General features: G+C 36.3%; 1 protein-coding gene across 1 annotated transcript in view; it reads left to right on the top strand.

Annotated features, from left to right (window-relative positions):
• Window positions 1-17,197: 17,197 nt before the first annotated feature.
• LOC126831747 (carbohydrate sulfotransferase 11) overlaps window positions 17,198-24,361 on the top strand; it is a 42,314-nt gene continuing 35,150 nt past the window's right edge. The window contains exon 1 of the mRNA XM_050562398.2: window positions 17,198-17,252. The gene's annotated coding sequence lies outside the window, so the exon portion shown is untranslated. The remainder of the gene's footprint in view (window positions 17,253-24,361) is intronic.

Here is a 24,361-nt window from a genome sequence, read left to right as displayed (position 1 = left end):
GTCCAATCTCGTGGGTTTTCTCCGGGTCCTCCGGTTTCCTCCCAATGCTAAAGACCCCTGCGCGCAAGCGAATTATTGAAATAAAATTAAAACATACATGTATGTAAGTCCCGAAATGACCTAGTTTGAGTCGAGTGGACGTTAAACCCATTTCTCTCTCTCTCTCTGTATTAATGCTGCTTAAGTAATTTAGGCCCATATTTTCTAACTGTACCTGAAATAATCTATGACAGTAACTAGTTCATTAGAGATTAGTAGTTGACTAAATTTGGCATTCTCAAAAGTCAGATTAGCTAATCAAAGACTAGATTCCTTTTCGTCAACGATTAAAATTAAGTTTTAAAATTTGATTGTAAATCAAACATTTAAATGACTGATTTCATATAATCATTGATTAAAGAGTTTTTGTTATCATTGACAAGGGACCAGAACATAGGCGTAGGAGCCGGGGGGGCAAGGGGGCCCCCCAAAAAATTATTTTCGGGCAATGAAAAATTCGACGACCTTTTTTTTCTATTAACGTTTAGAGAAAAAATATAACTAACTTATTTCTATGAGATCCACACTGCCCGAAAAGTATTTTCTCGTCTTTTTCTTGTCCAATGCATATGCCCGAAAATATACCCGAAGCTCTCTTATGATAGGTATGCCCGAAAAAACGGTATTGCCCGAAAATAGGTATTGCCCGAAAAACAGGCATCGGGCCGGAAAGCGGCAGAGGAAACTAGCAGTAAAACGCGTTTGCGACCGTCAAATATTCCAAAATTTTCTTGGCGGGTCATTCGCCTCTCAAAGAAAACCGGCGCCGCTGTCTATAAATCCGAAATTTTTCGGGCATTTCTAGTTTTGCTTCCCTAACTTTCATCGAGCCCTAATAAAACACTAATTTTACTTTTCTTGTAATTGAATATCACGAATTTGTAATGAGTTGACTATGGATTAAAACATTTTGTCTGGAGCCACTCTACTTTGTGCGACATTTTTCTGTTTGAAGACGAGCGCTGATCTGATTTGCTGTGATGACACGATTTCTCAAGGCCAAGGTACGGATAAATCGATCCTGGGCTTGAGTTGTCGCCCTTGGTCGACCTGAGCGTGGTCTGTCCTGTACAGATTGTGTATCACGGTATCTGGACCATAGCCTGCTTATGACAGACTGAGAAACATTCATCGTCCGCGCCACAACCGCCTGTGTTGTGCCGATCTGTAGCATGCCAAGGGCACGTAACCTTTCATTTTGGGTAAGCCGACGCATATCAAAATTTGTTTTCTGGTCACTAAAACAATTAAACTGATGTTTCCACCCTGGAATTCAATGCCACAATGACTGTAACATTCAAAGTCAGAGTCGTGCAAATCTTGGGTTGGACCCCCATGATGATCCCAAGCATCACCTGCATTCCATGCGGTAGCTATTGGTGCGTTTGGGCGTCACATGTAACTGGAAATGTTTCTTCTGTTAGGTTCTATAGTGACTTTTTTCGTAGTCATTTGCATATTTTAGTATTATGCCCCCAAAATCAAATATCCCCTACTTTTTTTGAATAGTATATGTCCTATATATTTAACGATTTTTGCTGCAAATTTGCATTTACTGTTACTGTTTCAATGTTACGCCTGCTTCTCCGAGACTTTGAAATACATTTTTCAGATGTTGAAGGAGCTCGTTAAAAATTATACAAAATATTATTATGTCATCAACATATACAAGTGCATACCGCCAATTTATGTCTCCTTAAATCTCTGTCATAACTATTTGAAAGATAAATGGGGCGTTAGTGAATCCAAAAAGCATACGTGTCCATTTATAACCACCTTTCTCTGTACTAAATGCGGCTTTATGTCTAGATGGTTCATCCATTTCAAGCACCGAAAATATTTTGGCCTGAACTGGGCCTACCGAATCTATTACATCTGCAAAGCGGATGATAGGAAAATAGCATGGTTTAGTTACTTTATTTAATTTTCTATAGTCAACTGCAAATCTCCATTCTCCTGACATTTTCTGTACCATAATTACTGGCGATCTCCATGGAAAATTACTAAATCTACGCAAATGTTATTTTCAAGCATTTCGTTAATTTGTTTCGAAGTTTCCTTGTGTAACTCTGGTGTTTGGCGGTAAAATGGTATTCGAACCTGACTAGAATTTCCGGTTTCGATATGGTGTTTTTAGCCCTTTGTCTTCCCTAAGTTGGTTCAGTTGGAGTAACTCAAATCAAATTCTGAAACATCTACATTGGCTTCTGCGCTTGTTTTAACTGTTGTTAACATAACATTTGTTGTATTGTTTTAATGTTTTAATTTCATCACCCTCAGGTAGATCAATTATCATTGATTCATTTATTTCATTTACCATTTGAATATCTTTCTTTGTTGGATTTGGATTAAGGAGACGTAAAACCGATGTTCCGTTTTCTACCTTAACAAGACATTCGTCACCCCTAGTATCGGACTTGGCTCTAACAATACAATTTTCCCATTATCAATGTTGCTAATGCGAACAGGTAAATCAACGTGATGGTGAGCTTTTAATATAGTTGTTTTAAGGTCTTACTAATCCTATATTATTTGATTATAATGCTATGCTAGGTAATCCTTTGCCGAATGAAACAATACGTTTACTAACATCTATTTTTGCTTTAAATTTTTCCATAAAATCCAAACCTATTATTATTGGATGGTGTACTTTCTCCTTTGTGTTTAATTGAAATTTCAATCATATTTCGTTCTAAAGGCGTATCTATAATTATTACTTGGCCAATTTTATTTGCCGAAGTATTTTTGTCATCATTATGCCTGCTCAAAGAGTTGCTTGAAACTGGCGCCTTATCCTATTCTGAGCGCCATGGAAAATGCATCACTTTTTTTCCCAAATATGTTATTACTAGGTGGTTTTGTATGTATAATATTATGCAATACTATGAACTATTGTTACACACAATGCTCCCAAACGCAAAAAATATCGGCCCGCGTGCACAAAAAAAAAATTGCACGAGATGCACATGAAAACCCCAATATTCACGTGCAGCATTATGTGTGAGCCCTTTAAAAGCATGTTTTCAACTTAATGTGCAGTACATGAACTGTAATTTGTTGTTGGACGTGTGAAGGAATCGAGCTAGAGATGCCGAGACTTACTGAAAATCAACGGAATTAAGCCATGGGAATGTCCAGGGCTGGCATGTCTACACGTGCTATTGCCAAACACTTCAATTGTCATCAGTCCACTATTGTAAGGTTGGTGGAACGTGTTCGAGTTACTGGATCAACACGTGACCGTCAACGTCCTGGTCCACAACGCGTTACAACCCAGGCTCAAGACCGCTACATCCGGGTCACTCATCTGCGTGACAGATTCCGCCCAGCGACTCGAACAGGTGCAGCAGTCGTCGGAAGACAAGGACCAGTAAGTGCCAACACCGTAAGACGTCGTCTAAGAGAAGTAGGACTCCGTGCACGACGACCTTATGTTGGAGCTATCCTCAGGGATCATCACCGTCAGCGGCGTTTGATATGGGCTCAAGGACACCAGACATGGAGCGCACCCACAACTTCATCACTTCTAACAGGATAATGCACGTCCGCATACCGCCCGTTTTAGCATGGACTACCTGGCTGCTAACAACATCAATGTCTTGGACTGGCCAGCCACATCTCCGGAGATGGAACCGATAGAACATGTCTGGGATGAGATTGGACGCCGTCTGTATCGGAGACCACAGATGCACACCATTGCTGCTTTAGAAGCTGCTCCTGTCCAAGAATGGAACAATTTGCCCCAGGCCTTCTTTCAAACATTGGTAAATTCCATGCGACGTCGCTGCACAGCGTGCGTAAGAGCACGTGGAGGACACACGCGCTACTGACATCTGTGTCGTACTTTTGGTTTTGACCCCTCTGACTTTGTACCGTTGATTACAGATTAAACATCCATAAGTGTACAAATGTGTTGTTATTGATGTGTTCCCATTTGAATATTGTTCACAATAAGAAGCAAAATAAATAAGATATGTTTACAGGATCATTTTGTTATACGAAAAACTAAATGATGCGTTTTCCATGGCGCTCAGTATATTTCAGTTGGTATCTATTATTATTTTGGCGATAATAACATTGGTTATTTTGCTTTACACATATGACAATACTCCCCACTACAATTTCTAGAAGAACAATTAAACTTACTCATTCTCTGTTTTGTTTGCTGTTAAACCGTTGTCTGTTATTAAATTGTCTGGGTCTCGGTTGCTGATATTGTTTGTTTTGGTACTGTGACCTTGGTGGATGGTGTTGGTTGTTCTGGTACTGTGGTCTTGGTTGTTCTGGTACTGTGGTCTTGGATGATTGTATTGGTTGTTTTGGTACTGTGGTCTTTGATGATGGTATTGGTTGTCTTGGTACTGTGGGTTAGGTTGATGATAATGGTTGTTTTAGTACTGTGGGTTAGTAGTTTCTAGCCATCATCAGTTTCAAAGTCTTCTGTGCACATTTTAATAAGGCGCCTTCGGTGACACCAATACTGCTAACTGCTGCTACCACAGTATCCGAAGGTTGTAGCATGGCTACTCTGTTAGCTATTATAATAGCATTTGGCATGTTTCAAATCGTTGATTGTCTTTGGGTTAGTTTGAGTCACACTGGCTCTCACTCTAGGCAACAGATTTTCTATTGCCGTGTGAACTAATAATTCATTGGGCACTTTCCCTTCACTAGCGAAAGCAATTTGTGCTAATTTAACAACATATTGTTCTATACTTTCACTTGTTTGCTGTTGTAATTAGTACTTTAATTTTGACGTATCGAGAACATATTTATTTTGTGTTCGTTCAAAAATGACTGTTTTACATTATCAAAATTCACCATTTGTGTAGCTGAAAGGATTTGAATCAACAATTTAGCTTCGCTACTAAGATAGAAAGATAAATTTGATAATTTTAATTTATCATCGTTCACTTTCTGAATTGCCATAAGATTTTCAAAATCCACAATAAAAGATGAGGCTGTTTCTTCGCCAGATCCACTAAATTTTGCCAATTGAATAGAACTCATCGTGTGTGCGTGACTATCGTTTTTTTCCGTATGGATAACTTTGGATTGATGAAGATCCGTTTGTGTCACTTGCGGCAAATTGTCACTAATGGTTACTTATTCGGTTGTTTCCGTATGTAACGGCTGAGCAGTTGGGCAGTAAATTTGCTCTGTCTAAATTGTGAATATTTGGTATGATTTAAATGAATAAATAGACTAAAAATGATACAAAGATGAATATAAAGACCGTGTGCCTGTACTGAATGGAAGATGTCAACAGAAATATTGTTTTCTTGACTTTAAACAGTTGAAACAATACTATATTGAATTCTTAATAGTGATCAATGGGGTGTGAAGGGCCAGCAGATGGACCATGTCGATTTTGTTTTAGAAAATGACCTTTTTGCATAACTCATTTTATCAACATAAAATACATCATATCAAAATATCAGAGTTCTGCAATAAATAGTTTTAATTTTATTAGCGTGTGAAGAAATCTCCTATCACGATTGGCCTGATTTTGTTCTTTTCTAAATGCACGTATCTCGGTAACGTGTTATCCATGACTACGTCAAAAGCCTTAAGGCGGTGTACGACACAAATTCGCAGACTAATTATTGTAATATCATTAAGATGTTTCATAGTATAGGCATAATTTATAGGGGAAGATTCCCGGTATTGTTTTTATATGCCCACATTTTCCCGTGGACGTATACTGTACGAAAAATAGTTTCGAATCCCCGGTTGTACGTGACAAGGAGTAGGGTCGCCTGTCCAACCTCGTGGGTTTTCTCCGGGTCCCCCGGTTTCCCCCCAATGCTAAAGGTTCCTACGCGCAAGCGAATTATTGAAATAAAATTAAACCATATGTACGAAAAATCACGTTTTTATCCGATTTGATGAAATTTAAAATGTATGTTAACAACCCAAAGATCTCGGTTCCTCTCGATATTCGCACATATCGGATTATAACTTCATGGATTATGGCCCCTGATTGTACAAGAAAATCACGTTTTTGGCTTGTGGACACTCTAGAGGTCACAATTTTTATCCGATTTTACAATCAGTTCAAATATACCACCGTTATACCATAATAATGGTTGAGTTTAAACTTCTTGAAAATCTGACCGAAATTGCCTGATACAATGGCCTCTCCTCGAGTACGCTAATAGTGTAAAGGCATGTTATACCAAGATTGTTGACCCTCTAAAGGAGACAATAAATTTTGATTCAATTATCGACATTCGCGTTAGTTACCCCTTACCCCACTGTAGTGTTCGGATAATCGAACAAAACACTATAATATTCGACGAGTCTTGAAATTTGTATTCGAATAGTATTCGAATATTTTCAACTTCTAACCACTGAAAGGAATGAGTAGCTGAGACCTGATATTTCAAAGGTAGTCGACCACATCGTATTCACACACATAAACTAAACGCATGAAATAAATAAGAAGAGCAACAACTAAGGCTACAACACATATGAACTTAAACTAGATAAGAAGCAAATATGAAACGAACATATGTTAAACCGTAATGAAACTATATGCATGTAGGTAAATATATGCAAGTCATTCTACTGATTCTTTGCCAAAAAACGTAGTATGAGCACGGTACAAGGTTTGATCCGATTTCTCTTGTCAATCAAGATTAATTGAGCAGTTAGTTATTATTGTAACTAAAGTGATACGGTGAGCAAACGTGATCCAGCGAATTAGGGGCCTGAGCGCAATATTAGTGAAAATAATCCAGGCAATTATCCTGGGCAGCTGCTGCAATAGAAATGCCGAACACGGTTTATGGTCGGTGTAGACGTATAATATTATCATCATAAAAGCCCCAGTTCAAAATCCGTGTCTCAATTGGTCGAAATGCCAAAACCAAAAATGGCTGCCAGTTTGGGCTGGAAAATGTCAATTTTACAAATTATCATAATATTACCGAGTTTGGATAGATTAAACCGTTTGGTGATTAGTTATACCGCATGGTCAATATTGGTGAATAATTCAAGATGGCAGTCAGTTTTACCGGGAAAATTCTAATTTTACAAAATCATCAAATTTGGTGTCCAAATATACGTTTTGAGGTAGCTGATTTTGGTGGTTAATTGGTTCCCCTGGGTCAATCTAGGAGGACACCCACTTAGAGAATGGGGGATTAAAGATACTGGCCTCTGCGTCAGAACTAATAAATTTGATTTGGACTTTCTGGCCTACCACTGAACGCAATAATAGCTCAATGCGGAGGCAGTGAAAAGGGCTACTCGCAGCTCACGGCGAACGTGGGCCCTTTCTATGTTAGTCACCAACCTCGAAAATTTAGTCAAGATGGTCAAACCCATTGAAGCACGCGGGAATATATCGAAACAAATAAATCAGATTGGAGTGGAATTGTTCTAAAGATGATTATATACACCCGCTTTAAAGGACAATATTGGCGTCAGTCATTATCACATGTGACAGAACTGGTTAAACACGTTCCAAATATACTTTTAACTCACATATCATTGCTACGATAGATGTTTTATGAAAATTTCAAGAAAGGGAAGTGACGAACGCAAAAGGAAAACACGAGTTATATTTCTATATAAGTGACGAGTGATATCAGATACAGATACTATCACACTCGTGCAATACTTAATGTCTCGCCCCCAACAATTAAACCACACATAGTTTTCCTTGGTCTTTATTTGTGCTATATAATTTTTATTTCACTGCATGACAAATTAATCCTTATATTGAGAATATGTTTCTTATCATGTTAATCAATTTTCATATCACAGCATTTCAAATTAATCTTTATATTGAAAATATTGTTCTTATCATTTTCATTAATTTTTATATCTCTGCATATAAAATTAATCTTTATATTGTAACATAATGTTCTTATCTATTTAAATAAATGTTATTACCTTTTTAATGAATTTTCTCATCGCGTAGTGAATTAATTTCACAAAATGATTCAAACGATGAGACAACGATGGATTCCGATGTGCACTGAAAAGTCAGATACTGAACTGTCAGATACTGAACTGCCCACCGTCATCCAGAAAATAACGGGTATTGAAGGCCTTTTAAGTTTCTCAGCTTAGCTGCGTTATTAAAATAACGCAGCTAAGCTGAGAAATAACGTTCGTGTTTTCCAGCTCGGTGATGTGGAATGTCGCAAAAACTGCTGCCATCGAACTAATATTTTTAAAAGTTGTAAAGCTATAGGGATGGAGCCTGTACAGACTTCTAGAAGGTCACTTAATAACCAAAATATGTACGAAACTGGATTCAGCTACATTGAAAACGTATATTGTAAACACCAGATTTCCCGCTCAAACAGTCCGTCATCTTGAATTAACTCCCAATATTGACTCAATGGTATCACTATCTCAAAAATTTGTAAGAGCATGGATTCAGCTACCCAGAAAAACGTATATTTTGATATGAAAATCGATTATATTACGATAATTGGGTGACAATTGGAATGTTTGAACCCAGTTTGACCCATTTGAGACTTGTTTTGGTGATAATATACATATAGAATTTTTGAGGCAAATTTGACCTATTTGGACACGCATTAGGACTGGGACATGTTTTGGTGATAATATACATACAGACCGACCATACACCGTGGTCCGCATTTTTATTACATCAACTGCCCGCACTAATATTATCTTGACTGGCCCACTTACTGGTTATAAAATAGGTAACAAGTCACTACCGAATAACTGTCTCTGAAGACGATCCATCTCTGAAGACGGTAGGCCTATATAGGGGTAGCACTCTCTCAAGCTAATAAGTAAGCTTCGAAAGTAAATGTGGCAAGAAAAGTCGTCTTTACTGTCCGTGTGACAGACCTCGGATTTTGGAGCATCATTACCAGTTTGATGAATAAATTCAACCATGGTGCTTGAAGTGTTCAAATTTGGTTGATGGACTTCCGAGTCACTTTGGTAAATTCCATTTTGGCGATTATCTTTAAAAATGGTCGCCGTTATTTCATTGAAATTGCGCGCGTCAGGGAAACCTTCATAACTTCTGAACAGATTGACCTATGGATATGTTCGCAAGAAAATTCTACATCTGCTGCTATATGATACTTGTTGTTAAATGAATCATATATTTTCCAAATCAATAGATTATTCTGGAAAAAAAACCAACGTTTTGGCATTTTTTTTCAGAATTTATTTATAAATTTACTAACGAATCATGTTCAGAGTAATTTTAGCCTAATTATGTACGAGGTCTTCTTAAATTATGCATTTGGCATAAATAAATACTCTCAGTGGTCCCCTCTGTACAGCTACGGTGAGGAATTTTAATATATCTTTGCATATTTACCTATTCTGTTTGTTAAGAAGTAGGCCAAAACAGTGACTTAGTGAGTAAGGCTCGAGGTCCGGAGTTCGATCCCTGTGTTTGCCGATAAAGTACCTCAGGATTTTCCAGCGTGGTTTCCCTTTGTCAGGGTGCAGTACGGAGGGTCTCGAATGAAATTGTCTAGTTCTTCGGATGGTAGTTGGAATTTGAAATAACAGTAGGTCGTAGAGCCACTGCATGGCGAATAGCCATCTTCATGGTAATGTGACCTCTTTTTACTTTGGATACTATATATTCCGTCTTCATTAGCCTAGTCGGAGCAAAACAGTAGGGCGCTAAACCCCATTTCTTTTCATTTTATTTGAACACTTTGTCTGGCAACCTTTTAACAATTATGAGAGTTCAAAGTGTAATATGTATTTCACAACAAGTTCTAAGTTTAATGATAATAATTACAGAGATAATTTTTAATACATTTTCGACTAGGTATCCCAAAAGTCATGTCTCACGATTACCTCTTTGCTAATGCAATGTCACAACCATCCACCTCATTGGAATTACTGTGACAATCTCAAATACTGCTTTTCATCAGCAATTGACACTAGCCAAAGTACAAGAAGAAACAGACCTCAACAGCGACAATGACGATGCCATTAAATCCCAGGACTGCCTAAAGCGAAAAAGGAAATTGGTCGACATGACTTTTAGGCGGGGCAAGTTAGCCTTAGAAGTGGAGGGACCCCAAACAAATTGCAAAAGAAACCAGTGCAGTTTGGTTCAATTATATTTATATTAGACAACATCATACACAAATTCGACCAAAGTCTACCAAGGCGAAATGACGCAACTAACATAATTCAATATGGCGGTCTCAAGGAAGTTTCTGAGAGTGATATCTTTAACTAGTGCGTTTCAGTAGTGGGACAATAAATAGATTTTCTTTTATTAACATCTTACAATACAAAGTCGTAATAGAGGCGTAATGTTCCGAAGATAACCAATCTGACCAAATCAATTTTTAAAAAATTATCCCCATATATAACCAGCCACTATCTCTTAAGATATGACTGTTATTATGTCTTTTAAATGGTTTTTGATTTAAAAATCAAACATGGTAGAAATTCAAAATGGCTGCCAAAATGGCGAATTTTAATTGAATCGTCATTTTTCCCTTTGGGATACGACTTGTAACATGTCTTTCACATGGTTTTAGATGTCATTTGGTTAAATTCGGATCTCAAAAAATTAATTTCAAAATCCAAATTGGCCACTAAAATGATTCTTTTTTACCATATCTATATATATGACAAAAGTGGCCGGGCATAGAGGGTTTGATGTAAAAACGGATAACATTACCATTTGATAACGAAAAGGAGAACTCAAATTCTTAACAACTGGATATATCATAAATAATTCTCAATGCCGCTAAAATTGGTGCAAAGGCATAGGACATGAAATTAAAATGCCTCACTAATTAGGTGGAATGTTTTGTGATCTGTGAGATACAGTATAATCAATTCCAGATACCCCATTGTATTGTTTATGTGGTGGGGTTGGAGGGTCGGATAAGCCATGCTTCATTTTTAGCATTATCATTAGCATCATTTGCAGTATTCATTTTTGAGTTTTCTTTCAAGTTTGGTGTCTCTGAAAACCTTACAAAAGAGATATTACAAGTTATATGAAACAGAAAATTGACGATTATCGCCATCTTGGATTTTTCGAACTCTTTATTTAGGTTAATTAATTGTAAGTTCAGCAACACTGAGAACCCTTTCAATTGGATTTACTTGTCCTATCAAACAGTGGAATGACTATTATCTGACAAATTGGCCATTTTAACAAATTTGGTCGCCATTTTGAATTTTCGCCATCTTGGATTTGGGAATTTCATATAAGAGATTATTTTTTGTGATCAATGTTTCTGATATCTAGTAAATCACTTTAGTTGACTAAATAGATAGTTTGGCTTATATGGGTCTGAACAAGAATTGTTAGTAAACTTATGAACAGATATCATAAAAAAAACAACATTGAAAATGTTGCTTTTTACAGATTAATCTTTTATTTTGAAACTGATTGTATTGATTAAATAACATGTTTTATATACCAGTAGATGCAGAAACTATAAATTTGTCTCTTTGATGACGTCAACTGATCAAAAACTTATTATATCTACAGCTTAATTTATATATTTCGCTTTTGCTCAACGTACATTGTTACCTTTCTAAACTTGAAAGTTAATTTTATTGTATATATAGTATTTAATGTTTGTGAATAACTATTATTATCTTTGTTTTTTTCTTTTTTCATTTTCTTTTTAATTATTTTTTATTATTATTATTATTATTATTGATATTATAATAGGATTTTATCAACCTTAGAAAAGTGACTAGCTGGGGGGGCGGGGAGTCTGGGTGAGGGTTCAATATCCTGGCTTTCGAGGTCATTGCAATTTTTTTTGATCGAGAGGATCAGAAATTGGAGCCACTGTGACATAATCTTGAGATCTACTTGTCAATTCCGCCTGTTTTGTGAGAGTTAACAGAAAACATGTAGTCTGTCGCCGCACGCACTAGTGGTACTGGACGAAACGTGTATTTGGATTCGAATTATTTTCTTTTTGGGGGGGGGGGGGCGGACGGGCAGAGAACTGGGAAAAACGATAATATAATTATATGAATCAAATTATATCCATGAATCAAATGTCCATATGATAAATGCATGCAGCATAAAAAAAAAGCCGTCGCGCCATAGTAGCTCATTTAGCTATGGCATTTTCTTCTGATATTTGATGCTGTTTTTAAAAGAAATCCTAAACTTACCAGCGCTGGACACACTGAGTATGTTCAACTATTAGAAAAGACCATATCCCATAATGTTTTGCGGCTAAACGTCAAAATCTATTTTTTAGCATCTCTAGAAAGCGATATTATAGCAAGAAGAGTGTATCTAAATCTTACATAATACATGTTACCCTGCTTAGTTGGTCATTTCTCGACAGTGCAATAAGTTAAAAAAAACAAAAAACTATTTATTAATGTCTATAGTATTGATTCAGTCTATTATGTTTAATTGGGTTGATATGCCAATTAGTGACATTGGGCATCAAAAAGTAATTTTCTTTTACGTCAATTGGATAATAATCAAACCAGTTAAAGACAAAAGGATCGAAACCTTGCCGTTGGCTATTTCTCAGCTACGGAACAATTTAGAAACTAATTTTTGATAACTATATATATGACGGTATATATACTATTCAAAAAAAGTAGGGGATATTTGATTTTTAAGTGTTATTAAAGTCACCTAATGAAACTGACGAAGAAACAAATGACAAAATGAAATGAAGTTCACATTCATCGATTTATTCCAAATGATCGTTAGACTAAGTAAGGCACAGACTGACCATTATAAGGGTAAAATGATACCCGGGGTCAAACAGCAAAGTTACCACAGCATCACAACCAAGTCAGTAACGGGTAAATCCTCCTCTGTTTGCCAAACAAGCATTGATCCGACGTGGCATACTCCTAATGAGACGTCTAAGGTCATTTTGGTCCAGATTGTCCCATTCCTGTTGCAACGCAGCAGCAAGTTCTTGGACATTGGCAGGACGTTGTTGACGTTGACGTAACCTCTGTCCAAGCATGTCCCAGACATGCTCGATGGGGGAGAGGTCGGGACTCAGAGCTGGCCAAGGTAATGTGGTGATGTTCTGTTGTTGGAGGTAACCTGTAACGATCCTGGCCCTGTGACATCTTGCGTTGTCATCCTGGAAGATGAAACGGCGGCCATGACGTCGTGCGAACGGCACAACATGGACTGCCAAGATGTTGTCCCGGTAGTACTGGCCTGTAACACGCCCTGCAACAACATGTAAAGCCGTTCTTCCAGCAACAGTGATGCCTCCCCACACCATAACAGAACCACCCCCAAATCGATCATGTCTGATGACGTTAACGTCTTGGAAGCGCTCGTTTCGACGACGCCACACCCTCCTACGTCTGTCCAAAAAATCAACAGTGAACCTTGACTCATCTGAAAACATCACATTGCTTCAGCGTCGATTATCCCAGTGTTGACGATCCCTACACCAACGACGTCTTGCCTGAATGTGATGATCTCTCAAACAAGGGATCACGCGAGGACGTCGGGCGCGAAGGTGGCCCCTATGCAGTCGATTCCGAATCGTCTGGCCACTCACTCTCACACCAGTGTCTGTTTGAAGACGAACGCTGATCTGATTTGCTGTGATGACACGATTTCTCAAGGCCAAGGTACGGATAAATCGATCCTGGGCTTGAGTTGTCGCCCTTGGTCGACCTGAGCGTGGTCTGTCCTGTACAGATTGTGTATCACGGTATCTGGACCATAGCCTGCTTATGACAGACTGAGAAACATTCATCGTCCGCGCCACAACCGCCTGTGTTGTGCCGATCTGTAGCATGTCAAGGGCACGTAACCTTTCATTTTGGGTAAGCCGACGCATGGTCACTAAAACAATTAAACTGATGTTTCCACCCTGGAATTCAATGCCACAATGACTGTAACATTCAAAGTCAGAGTCGTGCAAATCTTGGGTTGGACCCCCATGATGATCCCAAGCATCACCTGCATTCCATGCGGTAGCTATTGGTGCGTTTGGGCGTCACATGTAACTGGAAATGTTTCTTCTGTTAGGTTCTATAGTGACTTTTTTCGTAGTCATTTGCATATTTTAGTATTATGCCCCCAAAATCAAATATCCCCTACTTTTTTTGAATAGTATATGTATAATATCCGTAGATATCCAATAACTTCAATTTCCTCGCATCGAATACAATAAATAAAAATAACTAAAATCTTTTACTGGAAAGGCCAAATCCAGATTCAGACCGACAGATATCGCACATTCGCTCGAAGTTCCTACCATACGAAATAATAAGACCGACAGTGCTTACAATTACAATCTTTGTAATCGAAATAAAAAATAAATAGTCGGTAACATACCTTTTACACATTATAATTTAATAGTAAACTATCTCGGTTTTAATTTCCCACGTGTCTGTGGGATAGAAATATCACCCATTGAGGATATTCTATCATATCAATCCCGATGCAGTTTCCTTTACGCTGATAATTCTGATATTCATTTCCCAGTTTCGTCAATTATAATGTATGCGAAACGGTAGTCTAACGCACACAGGAAAATTGAATTGAAACATTACACCATTACACTATTTAGTCAGGCTTTGGTGTTGCGTTAAGAGAAATTTCTAACAAAATGGCAAAAGGCGCGTGAGGGGATGAGTCCAACGTGTGGTCGGGTGGGAAGATATACTGGTATGTCATGCATAAATTTGCGGGACTGCGTTTTCTATCGCTCATGAATAAATATGATTTCTGCATATACTGGACCGATTACTTGCATCACACCGAAGAGCTCAAAATCCAGCCATTTGTAGTAAGATTTTATAACCCCCTAATTTCTTTACCATTATAGACTGGTCTTGGTGTTAATTTCCTTCTCACATGTGGAATAAACATCCCCCATACCCCGATGATCGGGAGGAGAACATTACTTTATTTGGTCTACCAATGACATTTCATAGTATTTCATGAACATGAACTCAAGATGGCGATCTGTTCGGGCGGGAAATTTGAATTTTACATTAGAATCAAGTTTAGTGTCAAAATATACGTTTTCAAGGTAGCTGAATCCATTTTCGTACATATTTTGGTGATTAAGTGGTTGCCCTTTGTCAATATAGGAGAAAATCCAAACTCAAACACGACCCACTACGCTGCGTCCGAAGTGAGCTGCCTGCCACACTGCGTCCGCAGTGAGCAGTTAATGAGGCCAGTGGTAGGCCAGAGAGTCCAAATAAAATTTAGTAGATACTTGATGAATGCCATATCGTACTATTAGAACTGATGCAGACTCGAGTATCTTTTTTTTCCCAATCTCTAATTGGATTTCCTCATAGATGAACCCTGGTGAACCAATTAATCACTATCATGAGAAAATGGAATCAGCTACAGCAAAAACATACATTTTGACACCAAATTTGATCATTTTGTAAAATTCGAATTTTCCTGCCCAAACTAGCCACGATCTTGAATTATTCCCAATATTAACTAATCACCAACATTTGTATGAAGCGGATTCACCTACCCTGAAGACTTTTATTTTGACACCAAACTCGGTCATATTATGATAATTCGGTAAAAATTGGCATTTTGCCGCCAAAACTGGTGGCCACTTTTGGACAATGATTTCGCACTGGCACATATTTAAATGCCCATGTTTTCACGTGGGCGTATATTGTCGTCGCCGCTGTCCGTCCGTCCTTCCACAATTTTTTGTGGACACTACACAGATCACAATTTTTATCCAATATTGACGGAACTTGACATATAGGGGTATATCCGAAAGATCTCGTTTCCTTTCGATATTGGCATGTACATGTATAAGACCGTAACTTTATGGATTATAGCCTCTAATAGTACGGAAAATCATGTTTTAGCTTGTGGACACACTAAAGGTAACAATTTTTATCCGGTTCCTAATGACAAGATGACATCCTAGCGGGGGTCGCGGTGTCTCTTATTCCGAGTTGAGGGGGTCCCCCCAAAAGAAGTTTTTAGAAATTTCGACCTGAACAGATGGTCTATGGTGTATATCCCGGGTGGGAAGTTGTATATGTATAGTTCTAAGCAGTTAGTGTCGATCTAGAATAGTAATATGAATGAAGTTGTTGCACATCATATTTCCGAATAGTGCAGAACTTGTTTCGTCAGGAATATACTCGGAGAAATTATCCAAGATTTTTCTAACGGTTCGCGGTTCGCGATTATAGGGGACCCAACGGAAATATTGGACAATTAACGAGACTGCTACCTGTCAGCCAGAAATAATATTTCGGGTTTCGGGTTATGGAAATATTCCTCATATCAACTTTCCGCTGCCAGCCCACCCAACATGAAATCGTTGATATCAGTTTTTTTTTCTGACTATTCCCCCTGGGGTCCCCCCTACCTAATAATTTCAAAACTCTTCGAAAAAAGGCCACTTTGTTTCGCGATTTTTTCGAAATGGATCTTCATTATTTTTTTTTTACAAGATATAAACAAAATGTCACAAAATCGCTGGACCCTGGTCAGAGGCATTTGCGTCTGTTGCCCTCGCTATGATTCGTCAATGATTCTGAATAGAATTCCAAGATGTCGTCTTTTGAGCCAAAAATAGGAGTCATAATAAGTATGGTGGTTCAGAGTTAGAGATGCAATTCAGCATCGTGATTGACGATAAAAACTGTCCATTTTGAGTCCATGTGGCATTGATGGATTTAATCATCAATTGTGCGTGTCTATCATGCATACTTTAATGTACATAGGGTGTGAGCTGTAGTTCATAACTGCATAATTGAATGCATCATAATGGCATATCCATGCACTTAATCCTTCCTTTAACTACCCCACCTAGATGACTAATATTTGGGATAACTTAGTCAAAGACTAATTACAAGTCAACGCTCAAGAATATCACATTTTATGGTATTCTAGAACAAGGATTAACTCAATGATTAGGCTAATCAAAGTTTATAAAAATCTTAATTTAAAATTTAGTCGGCTTTTTAGAATATAACTGGTCAGAAAATCGGAGATTTAATCTATGATTAGCACTAATCTACCTTCGAAAATATAGGCCTTAGTTTACATAGAATTTTACCATTTGTTATATTCTGACTGGACGATTGTCTAACTGGTCAATCAGAATATAACAAATAGTTAAGTTCTATGTAAACTTTAAATGATTGCACGAAAACATATGTTCACAAATCGATAAAATGCACAGGTTGTTCATCGCATATAACCCGACAATCCATAATCCAGGTATTCATTACAGAAGGAGAACAAGATAATTTAAATGGTAAGTTTACTACTGTAAATTTTGAACGCGTGGAAAAAAAATATTTTGCAGATGTTTAATTTATATTTATAGCTCTGTGCATGTTGTGTGACCATTGAGTATATTCGTAAGTATTCAGAAAGTAAAAGATATTAAAGGAGCTAAATCGCTAACATTTGGGACCTAGAAATTCACAAAAGTGAGTCGCAACGCATATAATACTGTAATATGAATGTATATAAACTGATTTAATGGTTTCCGTTTTTACTCCAATTTCAAATCAGTTATGTTCGGCGAAATAAGTCAGCAATCTCAATCGAGTGCAAATTTCTAGCGTCTAGTTATTCTAGTCTACATAACTCCATTTGATTTGGTGCAATGTGTCTAGCCTCGTCCCTCGAGTCTCTCAATACAACTGGGCTGAAGCGCATTATGGTACACGATTCGTGTACCAATGTTAAAAAAAATATTTTATCTTAAATATCGGATATCAGAAGCTCATCTTTTCCCGGTAAGTTTACATCATCAATGTTGATTTAAATTGACCAATAATTCGTGTTTTCGATGTCGAAGATTTTGGAGGATTTTGAGTTACGGACTTAGGTCCTTTAAAACAAAACAAGCTGAAATAAATTTAAATATTTAAGAATGTTGGACTATCATTAGTTGTGCTATGTTGTGTGCATTTTAATACTAATATTTTGTAATTCACTTAAATATGGCTTAACCATTTAATCCCTATGTAGCTCACTACTCCTCTGATGTTTTCGTTACATGTATGGCTTCACTTTTGTTTGGTTTAATGGTATGTTTACCCCTATTATCAGTCCTTTATTATTCCCTTGATGTACCCTCACCTAGCCAATCACATAATGTATGGTTTCTCATTTGTCATGATTGGTTGTCCAATTAAAATTATTTACCCCTATAATCCGTCATATGTATATTGCCTTTGATCATGTTGTTTTTTAATCCTTTGATCTTGTTGTTGTCATGCATGGTTTCTGAATTGTTGTTATTGCTTGTCTATATATAATTTCTCTACACACTTGTTACTGTACTTGCTTGAAAACGTTGAGAGAATACTCTTCGAAACGTCGCCCAAATAAATCAGTAATTGTTCTTCCATAAGTATGTGTTATAGTTTATTTAAGAATTACTGGAAAAATTTACAGCCACGCGCACGTTCTACGGCTTCCATCACTGAAACAGTACATCCATATATACTCTTCAAAAAAAGTAGGGGATATTCAGAAACAATACAAGACTGCGGAAATGAACTGCTGTTTTCATTAGAGGTAACCAGTGCATGTTAATAACGGGAAAATTGTCTACACATGAACATAAACAGTTCATATGGGCGGCTTATCTGACGGCACCATTTCACTCGCAAAGAGATACACCGTCAAAAGTGAAAATTGACGTTTTTGATTTTTGTCTTAATAATGAGTAATTGCTCCACCAATCCTCAGACATTCAGCAATTCGTCGTGGCATGCTCCTAATCAACCGTCCAATCACGATTTGGTTCAATCTGACCCACTCCTCTTGCAGTGCCACGGCCAATTCTTGCAGTGATGTTGGTTGACGTTGACGTGGACGAACACGTCTTCCGATCAAATTAAACGTAACACACTAAAGCAAAGATACGCTTAACAGTAAATATTATGCAAGAACCGATAGGAAAGCAAACATGGGTAGATAAACCATCACGCGACGGTTTTCATCAACCCTTCCTTGAAGTGTCAAATTTGACAAAAAAAAACTCCCACGTGTATGGCGCTATTGCGTGTCGCATGTGCAGCTCAGTGGTTCTGTTGGGTCGATAAGTTCTTCATCTGTGAACATGACTATTTATCATATCACAAACCGCATAGGTATTTGCATTGCAATATCCCCTACATTCTTTTTATTTAAATACCTTATATATTTTAACATTTAAATATTTTATATTTTTTTATCCTTTAAATTTTTTTAAAAAACGGATTTTTTTTATTATTATTTTCTGAAAAAGATTTTTATTTTTATTTTTTCTAAAAAAATTTTTTTTTTTATGTCCCGAGCTTTGACAGTGCCCCGGTTATCCAGCTCTGAATGGTAACTGATTGCGAGACGTGTCCCTTAATTTTGTGCTGCAGTCAATGTAAACAATATGGAGGACTCTACCTGCTGCTAAGACTGGTATTCGTGGACCACATAGTTTCGCTTTCGGACTTTTTTTTTTTAAATAAAAAGGCCATAGACCATATTTATTTTGAAGTAGTTTTAATTGGTCGCTTGTGATCAGTCCACTTGTTTTTGCTTGATTTCGCCTTATTCGTCCATTGTAGTTGTAACTTTGATGCATCCCCACCCCCCCACCCCCCAAAAAAAAGAAAAAAAAGGGAAGCCGGAAATAAAACACAGATGCGGTGAATCCAAATCGACTAGACACGTTGTGTTCGGCATTCAACTTTCGGCGCTTTACCGTAAATGAAAGAAAGGTTTGATCGCATTGACCATAATCTTCAACTAAGCGGTTAGTAGTGGCGGACTGGGTCTAAAAAAATATTGGTTGTCAGGAGACAAAAGGGCCCACCCATCAATACAATTCTATCATTTAATTTTTAAAATGAATAAATTAAATTTTCAAAAAATTTGTAAATGGAAACAAAAAGATGTAATTAGAATTTTCCCGAATTTTTTTTTCTTTAGTAATTACAGTTTACATGTACTTTTAAAATTAGCTGGCAGTACACAGTAGAATACATTTTAAGATTTATATTCTAGACAATATTAATTATCATAATCATGTAATGGAATTGTAGATATAATAGAACTTTTATAATATTTTCATATTAATAAAAAAAAATTCTAATATTTATATATTTTTTGATAATTTATATTTTGAATATATTGTCTAATATCTAAGGGGGCCCACTTCCTCCGGGGCCTACGTACCATTGGGCAAGCTGACAACCTGGCCAGTCCGCCACTGGCGGTTAAAAACTGTACAAATCTGATAAAAATGCTTTGTATGATATAAATCGATAAAATGTGAACAAGAAGATTTTAAGGAATTTAAAGTAGCTAAGTCTCTAACTCTGTAACGCCCAAAGCCTTGGACTTTGAAAACATGAATTATTTGTCAGTTTAAATCAACATTGATGTCGTGATCGTACCGGGAAAAGATGGGCTTCTGACATCCAATATTTAATACAAAATAAACACTTTACCATTGGTACACGAATCGTGTACCATAATGCGTTTCAGTGCTATTTGTAATAAGGGACTCGAAGAACGAGGCTAGATATATTCGACAAGTCATATCAAACAATCGCGCCATGTTCTTATCTGGAGAGCATGCGCAATAAATACTATCGGTGTAGACTGGAATAACCAGACGCTAGAGAGCGCCATTCGATTGAGACTTCTGGCGTCGCCGAACATTAGAAATTACAGTAAAAACAGAAACGATTGAATGTAAATCAGTTTATATACATTCATTTTACATTATTAGATGCGTTGTGACCCATTTGTGTCAATTTCTAGGTCCCAAATATTAGCGATTTAGCTCCATTAAAGTTCTGTGGGATATGGGGACCGGGGATCCCCCCTCCCCTCGACATATGTTGGGGAACTTTTATGATGTGAACGCCCTGTGCTTAATAATGTATTACAAGTGTGATTTTTATGCTAAACAGGTTTTCCATCTCTCAAACAGATGTTAGCGGTACTGGCATACCGCTTGTTTATAATTATTACTTTTTTTTACAAGGAAGTGAATCACCCCAGCCAATCCCAATTACTGATTGTACTACTGACAGAATACGGTTGCCATAGATAATAGCTTAGATTACGTGTAAAAATCCATTGAAACATATGAAGTGACAGAGAGATACGAACACCGCGTTGATAATATATAATAATAATTCATTGTATGCTATATTGGTCTATCTGCTCTAAGTACATTAAATTAATTTATGATGATAATTTAGAATCAATACAAATATTTTGCTATAATATACATGGATATTTGTACTTATTGCATACTGCGTAGTAGATATATGTCGACAAATTATTGTTTTATTTCATCAATGTTCTACAATGATCAATTGAATTGAGCATATAAGCATGAATGGTTTTATATGATATCAAATTATATCAGATCATGTTCGAGGTGGTCAGATTAATCTGGGCAGATTAATTTGATTGTGTGTGAGACTATCCTGAGATCTCGTCTTCTTATTTCTTGAACATCAACATGGACTTCAATATTTTGACTTCAATACGGACTTCGCATTGTGTTTTCAAATAGTTGAATCTCGCTTTAACCGTATTGTGTAAATCCTTGTTTATATATCAGTATTTAAAAAACTATAATCTATAGTTTGAGTTCTACGAGCCCTGAGCTCAGACATAGCATCTAAAACGTTACCCCTTATGATGTTGCTAATGATGGGTACCAAAGGCTGGCCAAATTCGTACTACCAGATATTTATCGATGACACCTGTTTGCAACCCAGACCGACCTCCAAATGCATAAAGGCAACGTTATGGTATTTATAATATTATTATATTTATTCTATTTGACGACACTTCCCACGACAAAGTTAGTGTTAGAGTTTGTGTTAGTAAAAGAGTTAACCTGAGCCTCTTAATTTGATGTTCAGGTTAGAAAAAAGGTTACACTTTGGAAAATATATTAAATTTTAAAATTGAAACCTATTCTCATTTTCCATAATCAGCTTGTTCTATTTACCTCTAAGTACATTATTAATGGATAATTATATAATGCATCTGAGACAAGCAGATATAAATTTATTTAATACAAAATCGAATAGATTTTTGGCTCATATCGGAAAACCTCCAAGACTATATAAAATCATGTACAATAAAACCAACTTCCTTTACCGACCATTCATCAATTCACCTACATATCAAAATAACTAATTACCCTCGCGGTCCAATGTTTAACGCCTTGTTAATTAAAGACAACACATATACCAGTCTAATAAAATCATCTATACCAATATGGAAAAGTAAAAATCTTGACAAACATTTTATGGGACTTCAGTGAATTTAAGATAAAATAATTCTCAATAGAATATTCCAAAAAGAAACAAAAAATTTAAAAGATCTGTTAAAACCAGACTTGTTGCTGAACTGATCCAACTTGAAATCCTTATAAATAAACAAGTACCTAGAGACATTGAAATTATCGAAAAACTTTATGATCAATATACTGAGGTTAAACAATCAATAGACAAAATTTATACCGAGGAGTCACAGGGAGCAAACTTTTTTGAACTTGGAAAAAGAAAGAATGAGTGCCACTGCAATAAAGAAGCTTAAAAATAAGACGGCTCTTTGATATTTAACCTCATTGAAATATAGGATGAGATATTTCTTTTTTATAAAAATTTATATCCTTTGTGAGATTCGTGTATTAAAAATGAAAAATAATTGTATAACAAACTTGATACCCGTAGAAAAGCTAAATGAATATCAGAAAGATTTATTTGAATTCAAAATTGACTACTTCGAACAATAGAAGGTCTTGATGTCGTTAAACATAAATAAATCTCCAGGAAATGATAACATCACAATTGAATTTTATAGACATTTTTGACCTGATATTTATGTATTATTATGAAACTCATACAACTGTAGCTTTGAAGAAGAATGAATCTTTATCCGTAACACAGCGCCAATCAATTATCAAACTTATCCGTGAGGGTGATAAATATAAAACATGTACAACTACAACTAACACCGGAGACCCATCACGCTATGTTAAGATGATGAGCAAAGTTTTGTCTAACAGATTCAAACTTTATTTGGACCAATTAAGACACCCTAATCAAACCGCATTTATACCAGGTCGCTATATTCACGAGAATACCCGTATTATCACAGACTGCTTTGAACTTGCAAATCAAAATAGATTAACAGGTTTTCGTTTGGCTATAGATTTCCAAAAAGTCTTTGATAGCATAAATCATAACTTTTTAATACAAGATTTATCGCCGTACGGTTTCGGGCGTAATTTTATTAGATGGATAAAAGCCCTTTACAAGAATATCACCTGTTGTAGATTAAAAAAAACCAATGGCCTTACTACACCTTATTTTCATGTAAATAGAGGCGTTCGACAAGGCGACCCAATGTCCTCCAATATTTTTAATGTTATGATAATTGAATTCATGTTATACGCTATTAGAGATAATTTAAATATGAATGGAATAAAATTTAGTGGTAAATCTATAAAAAGTGATAGTATTTTCTGACGAAATAACTGTATTATTAAATGATTTTAACTCCGAGCGACATTTATTTGAAATATTGAGACTCTTTGGTTTATTTTCGGGAATTATAATTAATGTTAATAAGATTGGGGCGATAGATCTGAATAGCAATGAAACTAATGTAATACATCATTTAACATCAAATGGAATAACTTTATTAAAAAAATTCATAAAAATTCTTGAGATATATTTTTCCAAAGACACTCTTATTACCGATGAATTAAATTTTAGAAATAAAATAATTGAAATAGAAAAGATATTAAAAGTATGGGATAAGCATAAATTAACTTTAATTGGAAAAATACAAAAGAAATTAAAACATTTTGTATCTCAAAATTATTTACCCGTCAGCTATAAACCCAGTGTCTGATTCTACTATTCAAAAACTAAATACAATATTTTACAAATTTATATGGAACCATTTTGAATTAAGACCATGTTGGATTTTTGAAATTATCTTTGAATACAGAGACATCGAAAACCATATAAAAGACACAGTAAAAGTCACATCTTACGAGATTCTTGCTGGTTATATGGAAAAAAGGCCATCAAATTTGGCTGCCATTAGCCGTCCATGTGAAAAAATACATCTTTTGTTGTTTTGTTTTTTTCAAATTTGTTTTTTCGGCACATTTCGCCTCTATAACTACTTTTGGTTTGAAGAATTTAAAAACAAAATAGTTATTCTCCCACCACTAAAACATACTGGTTACGAGATATCATTCTCCGAAACTTCCTAAAGACCGCCATATTGAGTTACGTTAATTACGTTATTTGTCCCTGGCCGAAGTCGGTCGAATTCGGCCGAATTTGAGTGTGATGTTGTCTAATGTATTATTTAACC

This window comes from Patella vulgata, chromosome 9 (genome assembly GCF_932274485.2).
Source record: "Patella vulgata chromosome 9, xgPatVulg1.2, whole genome shotgun sequence".
Classification (NCBI taxonomy): Eukaryota; Metazoa; Mollusca; class Gastropoda; family Patellidae; genus Patella; species Patella vulgata.
The sequence above is the reverse complement of the archived record's forward strand: the minus strand, read 5'-3'. Positions and strand labels throughout refer to the sequence as shown.